General features: G+C 43.4%; 1 long non-coding RNA gene across 1 annotated transcript; it reads left to right on the top strand.

Annotated features, from left to right (window-relative positions):
- The first annotated feature begins 1,749 nt into the window (after positions 1-1,749).
- Positions 1,750-2,800, top strand: LOC106563820 (uncharacterized). The gene is made up of 4 exons (XR_001319333.2): positions 1,750-1,919; positions 2,130-2,226; positions 2,318-2,590; positions 2,706-2,800. It is a non-coding gene; the product is annotated as an uncharacterized lncRNA (long non-coding RNA).
- Positions 2,801-10,532: the final 7,732 nt, after the last annotated feature.

The raw sequence follows: 10,532 nt of genomic DNA, 5'->3' as shown, positions 1-10,532 counted from the left end.
CACTTGTCTCCTATGAGATACGACATGAGAGAGAATAAAGTAGACGGCATTGGTCAAAATCGTGATTTATGACCCTATGTTCGGATGACGCGTACATGCCCAAATAAGGGCATCCGGTCAGGACATCCTGGCGGGAAGGTGTCACGTGGTTAGGGACATATAGTTGCATCCTGTTCTGTCACGTGTTAGAGTGTGTGTTATTTTATATCTATATTGCATCTATTCCTTTGAAGTTGTCATGATGATTGATGTGTAGGGACCTCGTTGAACTGGTGGGGGGATGTGTTTGAACATTTCAAAGAGGATGGCCCCACACCCCACCTATTTTATTGCTCTTAGGGTTTTTGTCTATGAAGTAGGAATGTCCTTGGGGGATTGTGTTGGCGGCAGACGCCTTATAAATAAGACCCAGAACAACACATGCGGCCCCAGAACACTTAACAAGATTTAAAAAATAAAACCCTGAACATTAAACAGAAAAATATGTCTCCTAGGCCAATTCTCGGGGTACTATGCGCCTCTGGTCGCGAACCGAATGATAAAAGCATCGAGAACCTTTTGGTTGAGGCATCGGAATGTTTTAAAGGAGTTTTGGATACGAGTGATGGCCATATGACTTACATATTCCAACCTGAGGATTCAACTGTGAAGATTTTCACAGACAGCCCTTTACCATGCAAAACCCGGGAGTTTTTCTCCTGCGCTGCGTATGAGAGAATGGCTTAAGATACGGCTAGCACTGTAAAATTGAACAGGCCCTGAGTGGTACAAACGTGCCAGGCTATGCATTTGAAGAGCATGTGTGCAGGCGCAATGATTTGAAAGCCATAAGGATCTCTTCAATGGCTTATAGCCCCGACTCCAAAATGACAATTTTAGCATGTGAACATTTTGATAGTACAAATGCGACGAAGTCTGTCAGTTCATATGCATGGCCCCATGCATGGCCCAGAGAAAAAAAGGATTCCGGAAAGACGTGTGTGTGCGTGGGGGGGGGAGCGTGTGCGGGGGGAGCATGTGCGTGCGCGGGGGCGTGTGCGTGCGGGCATGTGCGTGGGGGAGCGTGTGCGTGCGCGGGGGGAGCGTGTGCGTGCGCGGGGGGAGCGTGTGCGTGCGCGGGGGGAGCGTGTGCGTGCGCGGGGGGGAGCGTGTGCGTGCGCGGGGGGGAGCGTGTGCGTGCGCGGGGGAGCGTGTGCGTGCGCAGGGGGAGCGTGTGCGTGCGCAGGGGGGGGCGTGGGCGTGCGCGGGGGGGAGGGGGGGCGTGCGCGGGGGGCGTGTGCGTGCGCGGGGGGTGTGCGGGAGTGTAGGTGTGTGGGTTTCAAAACAAAAAGGGGGTTGGGGGGGGGGGTGTATCTCTGCATGGGTGGCTTTTGAAACCAAAAAGGCTAGGGAGGTTGTTTCAGATTGTGTGCGTCTCTTCAATTGGGCTTGGCACTTTCGATTTTATTACCAGACAAGCCTTTAAAATACGTATTTATCTCACCCCCAAGGATGTGGGGGCTAAAAAGTCAGACAGCCCAGGCAGAATATATCTTGTCTAGACAACCTCCTATGGTTTAAAACATATGTTATTTCTAATCAGGTCCCCCACCCCGGGATATAAATTTACAACGGACACCCCCATGCAATGCTATGAAGCATAAATGCAATACCGGCAGACAGAATATGTCGAGACACCCGCCTGTGTTTTTTTTGGGTCTCTTGACATTCGTGGGTACTTTATATGACCCTTTTTGCATACAGGATGTCGCCCGAAAAAACGGCACCCGCGGAGCGAGGCTGGTGAAACAGATACTAGCCATTCTGTACGACCGGCTAAAGCACAACTCCAGACACCAGGCCAACAGCCCCCGAAGAGTTATCACCCCCGGACAGCTAAAAGATCAGCTGTGAAACCGTCATAATGGAGCTTTCTGAAGGTGAGTTAGTGAAAATAATATATTAGATTTGGAGAGGTATTTTCAGGGAATTGTAAGGCTATTAAAATTTGATATCGATATTCTAAAATGGATGGACAACAATTTTTTAGGTAATATGTCAAATGCACGTATTCTTATATTTATACTATAGATACATAAATATATGTTAATATTAGTTTAACGTTTGTAGGGTCTCAATCCTTTACACAGATGCTGAGGGGAATAGATGATTTGGAACAGCCTTCGTTAGAGGGGGTTTCAGTGGAGCAAAACGCATGCAGCCAGTCCCCATCACACTATTGTCAACGTAAGTCCAATAATAAAATCCATAAGAATATTTATACATTAAAAACAAAAAGTGTGAACCCTATATTAAAAGCTACTTTTTGTGTTTACAGCTGACAGACCACAAAGAAGGCTCACTGCTGCATTATCTACTCTGAACGATGACATAGATGCTATTCTCCCGTTCTGTACGAACGTTTTTTCAAACGCACCGAGAATCGTCACATCAACTCCCCCGGGAACCACCACCCGCACGCTCCATACTCCCGACCCAAACAAGTAACGCACAACATGTGCGCAAGTGCATTGCGCATAATCACCACAGCCCGAAAAGTGTTACTGGGCCGGAAACTTACTGCTTCAAGAAACGGCGCTACATGGACAAGGTATGAAGCCATTATATATATATATATATATGGTATTAGTTATACATATTTTATTATAATTTATACATTTTTATGATTGAATATGTTAAAATAATGACAAATAATGTTTTTTCAGACTCCAACGAGACATGCCCGGCAGAATCTGGAAGGCCTGGTGAAAAAAAGTCCAGAGTCCACGGTTTCCGTGATTCGTCAGAACAGCCCGCGTCAAAAAAGTCGAGGTAATTTAATTATGTATTGTTAATATATAGTATTATATCTGAAATGTATTTGACATTTTTATCTAAGATATTTTTATGTTTAATAATCTATTTTGTATATATTATTTTCTTTCAGACTCAGCCCCAGCATATAATGGCACAGAAGACCATACACACCGAGAGCACGCGGAGGATTTCGGCGCGCCGGACATTCCCAATAAAACAACGAAACCGGATGATTTCACCGTTTTCAAATTACATTCCCGAGGTAGACGACTTGCTCCTCTGCGAATTGGCCAACCTTCTTGATTCCTCCAATTCTTATGTAGAAACACCCAAACCTGAAATAGAACAAGTTAGGTTTATTACTGCCTTTTCCAGGGCTCTAAAATCCAGAAATGTCTTGCTACACAAACGAATGGGGGCTTTACTCGACCAGCAATAGTCAGGATCTATCCTTCTGGCGTAGAACAATGCCCCGTTTGTTAAGCAACAAACCGTTTAAAAAACACAAATACAGGTGCTAAAAAACCTATATGTAACATGGATCCTTCCAGAATACCAGAAGAACACACATCATTAGTTACCCAAATGGACGAGCCAACAGACATAATTGAGACTGTTGAAAGCCTGTTGGCCCAAATAACGCCCGAACTCCAAGCTTTATTAGAACGGATGAACGAGGATGGGCTAACGGACATAATACCAATAGACGAAACGCTGTTATCCCAGATTCCCGCCAACCTCATCGAAATAATTAAACATATGAACGAGTCCGGGTCGACCGATGAAAACCAGTTATCCCAGATCCCGGGCGCCCTCAAATGTTTAAATAACCAGATGAATGAGAGCATAAGATCTTCTACACCAGACCCCACACAGACCCCGCCATTAACGCCCTTGAGAGTCTGAAACGCAATACGATGTTTTTGAGGAATTGGAAAATGGTCTAATAAATCAGGAGGGAGATGGTCTTGATAGAAGTGTTCGGGTTGTGTACAGAAATAAATTCAGCAATACAGAGATTCGACAGTTTTTCAATTTCACATGGATGAATCAGAATCTCGACTATGCGGTTTTTTATGTGATGATTTTGGATACTCTGAACGAACTGTTAGACAGGGCAAGAGATTATAGCGAACCTCGTGATGTCTTACAGTTGGAAATTTGTGGAGATAAATACAGTGTTTTGCATGCTCTTATTTTACCCAATGGTGAAGCAGATCTTGAACAATTTATAGCCCTGCTGGAACGACTTGTTCAATCAAATTTATCCATCATAGCCGATAGGTCGCTGGAGCTTGTAGTGCAAATAATATGGCAACCCCTGGGTGGTGGGGGGCAGAGAAGGAAACTAGATAGCCTAATGCAATCAGAAATCATAAACAATAAAAGGGCATGCCTCATAAACGTTCACAATCCCGGTAATAAGCTATGCTTTGCAATAGGCCTAGCACATTTACTAAACCCTGGATGTACGGATCTAGAGGCGTTGCAAAAGACTAGAGAGCTTCAAAATGCTGTCGGTCTGGGCATACAGGATGCTGTGGCATTCTCTGACAGTGAAATTTGAAAACTTTCTGAACATCAAGATTGTGGTTTTGTACCACAGTAGAGCTAATGCAGCTCTCTTGAAATTCCAAAACAACCCACAACCTCATCCTCAGATTCTGTACTTTTATGTGCAAAACGACCATTATTATGCTGTTACCAACATCGGTGCATTTTTAGGCGCACCGTATGTGTGTCCAGCCTGTCATACAGGCTACACCCGAAAGGGGGGGCACTCGTGCCGTTATAACTGTTCCGTATGTCGGATGAAAATTGTCCGATGCAGCCCTTAAACCTGACACCCTGTGAGGATTGTCACAGGACAGGTCGTTCGGCCTACTGTTACGAAAAACACAAAATTGAAACATGGCACCCCAAGGCCTGTAAATCTGTAAGCAGTTGTGACATTAACAAGAAATGTCCAAAATGCCATGGCAATTACAACCTTAAAATAGACAGCCCTAAACCTCATGTGTGTGGAATCATACCTTGCCCAATCTGTAAAGGGCCTTTGAAAAGCAGAGACTGAAGTGGTTCAAGAAGTGCCACACAAGTGTTATATTCAACCCTTGGCTGAAGATGAACATTCAGAGAAATACGTGTTTTATGATTTTGAGACTAATCAGCAATCAGGGGTTAATTTGCCTATTTTTGTATCTACCATGACTTTCAAGGGTGATAAGTGGTCAGCAGAGTGGCCCAATTGTGCACTCCTCTTTCTAAAACACTTCAGAAAACCCCAGTACAGAAACTTCACGTTTATAGCGCACAATTCTAGAGCATTTGATTCATACCTTCTTTTGAACCCTCTGATACAGCAAGGCGTTGCACCCAGTGTTATAGCTCAAGGTAGTAAAATCTTGTGTTTTGTAGACCCCGCTTTCAACCAGAGATACATTGACAGTTTAAGCAAATGCCTGAGGCCTTGGGTTTTGAGAACTGTGAAAGGCTGGTTCCCCCATTGTTTCACATCTGAGGAGAATCTACATTATATTGGATCTTATCCGAGACCCGAAATGTACGGGTGTGATCAAATGTCTCCCAAAGAGCGAGAGAGAGATTCATGACATGGTATGAGACAGTATGTCACAGCACTTTTGATTTCCACAAAGAGATGGAGTCATACTGTGACAACGATGTAGTTATACTTCGTGAAGGATGCCTCAGATTCAGAGAAGCGGTAATCAAAGATGCTGGCGTTGACCCCTGGAGTTGTACAACTATTGCATCGGCATGCATGAAAACCTATCGTACACACTTTCTACCTCCAGCATCTATAGCTATCCCCTCGCCTGACAACTACCGACGCCAATTCAAGTCATACTCTAGTGGCTCCATTCAGTGGTTGGAGTACTTGGCCCAGGATACAGACATTTTTATTCAATATGCTTTGAATAGGGGTGAGAAGGCGTTTGGGCCTTATCATGTAGATGGATACACACCGATTGACGGTGTTGAGACCGTATTTGAGTACAACGGTTGTTTCTTCCACAGTTGTAAATCTTGCTTTGAGCCACAGGCCATGTGTGTCCTATCCCCAAAAGACTTTTGGTGAAATGTACCAAGAGTGTCAAGACAAATTGGAATCTTTACAGGCTACTTATGGTTTGAAAGTGAATGTGATGTGGGAGCATGAGTGGACCGCACTCAAAAAGTCTGATCCTCATGTTCAAGCCTTCCTTTCCAGCTTTGACACACCAGAACCCTTGGAACCACGACAGGCCTTGTATGGAGGCCGTACCAATGCTTTGACATTGCGGTATGTAGCGCAACCCGACGAGACAATAGGATATGTAGATTTTACATCCCTTTATCCTCATGTAATGAGTTCCTCATGCTATCCTATGGAGCATCCTGAAATTATTCACCGCGACTTTGACTTAGCCCAAAACTATTTTGGTCTGATCAAAGCAACTGTCTACCCTCCTAGGGGTTTGTTTATACCAGTGTTGCCTTACAAGGAAAACTTTTCTTTCCCCTATGTCACACCTGCAGTGAAAACAACAACCAGGAAAAGCCTTGTGATCACTCAGATCAAGAAAGATCCCTGACAGGTGTATGGGTCACCGTTGAATTCTCTAAGGCTCTAGAGAAGGGGTATCGTGTGGCCAAAATCTTTGAAGTGTGGAACTTTTCCAGGAAATCAGACACTCTTTTTAAAGAGTACATCAAGACCTTCTTGAGATGCAAGCAACTGGCTTCAGGCTATCCTGCATCGGTCACAGATCAAGAGAGCAAAGACAAGTACATTCAAGACTATCACGACAGAGAAGGCAAACTTCTTGACCCTGACAGAATAGAGGTCAACAAAACCAAAAGAAATGTGTCGAAATTGTACTTAAACTCTCTTTGGGGGAAGCTTTCGCAGAGATGCAATATGCTAACAACTTCGATCATTAAAGACCCCGAAGAATTTTGGGAATTTGTTTTTTCGGACCAATTCAAAATTTCACATTTTTCATTCTTGAGTCAAGACATTGCCCTGGTGCAATGGAGACGTAACAAGAAGTGGGTTCTACCCCTGGGTAATGTAAATGTGTTTCTTGCAGCATTTACCACGGCCTATGGCCGACTTGAACTGTACGCCCTCATGGAGCAGCTTCAGAGGAGGTTCTTTACCATGACACAGACTCTGTGGTCTATGTAAGCAAACAGGGTGACTGGAGCCCCCCACTTAGCAACTATCTGGGTGGTTTAACGAGTGAACTCAAAGATGGTGACCATATCACAGAATGGTCCTCCTGTGGGCCCAAAAGCTATGCTTTTAGGACTAAAGACAATCACGTGGTGTTGAAAGCCAAAGGCGTGACTCAAAACTACAAAAATGCCCCGCGTGTAAACTTGGAATCAATCACACGCTTGGTCGAGGGGTTCATAAACGACCGGAATAGTGACTTGGAGATTTTGAGCTCCTACAAAAAAATTGTTAGGGATAAAAAGTGCTTCCATCTAAGGAATGCCCCACTTACTAAAAGATTCTAGGGTAGTCTTTGACAAGAGACTGCTTTTACCTGACGGGACCACATTGCCCTTTGGCTACTGACTTATGCTACAAGCCCCAGTGTGTCTTAAAGCTTAAGATATAATGGCTGCTGTAGAAGGTTTTGACCCCCGGTTGCAACTACCATTTTCGGCCTTAATCACAGGCCCCTCCAACAGTGGTAAAACTTGTTTTGTAAAAAGTATTTTAGAGAATTCTGAACATGTGTTATCTCAGAAGCCTGACAATATTGTGTGGTGTTATTCGTGTTATCAGCCTTTGTATGATGAACTGTTAAAGAAAATAAAAATGAAGTTTGTTGAAGCAATACCTGAATCCCTGTCTGATAATGAACTTTTACCTCCTCATAAAAACAATCTGCAGGTTTTGGACGATATGCTATTTGCAGATAGCGAACATCCTGAAATTGCACGAGCTTTTACCCAATATACTCATCAACCTGTCCGTGCTTTACTTGGTGCAGAATGTGTTTCACCAAGATAAAAATAAAAATAGCCGTACCATTAGTTTGAATGCCAATTACATGGTTTTGTTCAAAAACCCTAGAGACAAACTACAAATTAACACTCTAGCTCAGCAGATGTACCCGGGAAGGAAATCCTACTTTATGGAGAGCTATGAGGACGCTACCAAAGCGCCATTTTCCTATTTAATCGTGGATTTAAAAGCAAATACTCCAGAACACCTGAGGCTCCGTACTGGCCTGTTCCCGTGGGAGTGGCCGGCTGCGTACATTCCTAAAAAGTAACTGCTATGTCTCTGCGTTTAAAAAGAAACCTGCCCCTCTTGAGAAGCCTAGTTGGGGCTACACCTAAAGAACGGAAGGCCATCTTGGGTCACTGTTCTTCAGATCTCATATTATCCCTATGTGAGATTGCTTTAAATCTTCTCAAAGGGCGCATTCCACTCACCCTGACCCAATTAAAAAAATTAAAGACAAAAGACCGCGATCAAACTCTTTCCCAATAAAAGAGCCAGTCTTCAAAAGAAAAGACATAGCCTACAACAGTCTGGGGGTTTTCTTCTGCCGTTGCTAACTATAGCAGTACCCTTCATCACCAGCCTTATTGCTGCCAGACGTGGGAGTTGAACACAGAGTGTGATGGCAAATAAAATGTACTTGGTGCCTCAACAAGAGTTGGATAGACTTAAAAAACAAATGCAGGGTCCTGAAAATATCAGACAAACAGCGGGAAATGATTTGGATACGGCCATGAAGGATATTTTGAACCGAAAAGGATTCAACCCCTATGATAAGGTCCAAAAATACACAAACCTCTTGCAAAGGTATTTGGCCTTGGTAAAACAAGGTGAGAGACATACCAACCATTTAACGCTTTCCCTACCGGAACCTTTAAAAGATGACGCGCCTAGAGAGAGCCAAGCCCCGGTAATGCCTTGTACCTGAGATCTTACTGGCTGAAGATCAAATGCATGTTGAAGATAATGGTATGCATGACATGTTGACACATGTTCCGGCACATAACAGGAAAAATGTTAGATACATTATGAACAAGATAAAAGACTCAAAGGGGACCGCTACTTGGAATAACAAAGGAGAGTTTAGCCTTCAGCGCGCTGTTGTCAAGGGTTCACATATGCTTGACTTGCTTAAAAAGTACCACGGCAGCCCACAAGGTTGCTGATGACAGAAGACCTCCAGGGTGGCGTCAGTTTCTTAAGGCCCTGGCAATCCTCAACATTCCCCTCTCGGGGGTACCCAACTATAAGCTTCGTCAACAGATTCAAGCTTTAAAACAAAAACCTTCAACGAGCTACAGCACCCCTAAAGATGTCCCAACAACCCCTCCCCCCTATGAAGGGGATGATGATAACTCATTTACCCCCATGAACGCCTCCGCCTTTCCTAATCCCGATCTCTCGGGGTGGTTAGACTTTTGAATGACTATGATTAAATTCAATACATTTTATTTGAAAGATTAAGCAATTTAACATTTGTGGCATTCTTGAAACATTTGACATGAGCATACGCCTTGATTACACGGTCTTAAAGGACACATACTTGAACACTTTTGATATTTTCTAACCAAACAAGCTACAACGGTATCATTACTTCTTAAATCATCATTATAAAGAGACAAAACATCTTCAAAAGAAACTCCACGGGCTCGTTGGCACAGGTAGAATACACAGTGTTGACCACATGTAGTGGAAAGGTTATCTTGCACTTGTTTGATGCTGTAGTAGATCTTTGACCCGTTTTTGGTTAAAAATTATTTTAATAGATTTGGGGAAATGTGAAAAACTGGGGGGAAAGCCATAGGAATCAAAAAAAGTTGAGATTTTTATTCCTCCTTCATCTTCTAAGGTCACAACTAGCCAATGTTCACCAGGCATGATTCTTTGGATGGGTATTGACAATAAACATGGCCATTTCAGGCCATTTCTCAATAGATAATTCATCACAAGCCCACACTCCACAAAATTGTTTACCAATCAAGCGGGTCATGAGCCCTTCCAACTCTTGGGTATTCATGTCTTTGCTCAACGATCCTTAATAATAATCCACTAAGACTTGTCTTCGGGCATTCACTTCCAAGATTGAATCAGAGCATGCATAAACAATCATGCTAACTGTACAGGCTAAAGGTGTACGAAACGCATTTCCAGCCTGAGGTTACCTTGGGACACCACAGACAGATTTCCTGAGGTGTCATCATCAGGTGATAAATTGAAAGCATACAATGTGTAACCCTGTGCAAAATAATTTCTGTAAATAGGTAAAGAGAGATCTTTTAGATGCCTCCCAGTAGCAAGGAATAGATTATAAACTACAGATATGTTGTTATTAAATTGCGGTTGGAAAGCCTTAGCAGGGATCTGACGTCCGTCCTGACAGAGAGCTACATACTCTGCATTGAAGTGTTGAAAATTAAATGGGTTTTTATGTAAGCTGCCCGTATTAGAGGCGTGATCAACCAAACCTATAACCATGTAGTGGGGTAGAGGGCCTAGAAAAAGCCTTTCTTGACTGCAGATTCTACTGCCCACAGGTATGCTAAAGGTTTTCATGGTAATTCTTTGGAGAGGGTAAAGGGCATTTCCTTTCATCAAAGCCTGTGTGTGACCCAGACGAACTGCCGGAGATAGACACTTTTTTAATAAAAAGCGTTGCCCCTAACACTTTTAAACTAAAGTCACCGTCTTGGGCAAACATCAGACAAAACTC

The sequence above is a fragment of the Salmo salar genome, chromosome ssa11 (genome assembly GCF_905237065.1).
Source record: "Salmo salar chromosome ssa11, Ssal_v3.1, whole genome shotgun sequence".
Lineage (NCBI taxonomy): Eukaryota > Metazoa > Chordata > Actinopteri > Salmoniformes > Salmonidae > Salmo > Salmo salar.
This window is presented reverse-complemented; position numbering and strand designations above follow the sequence as displayed.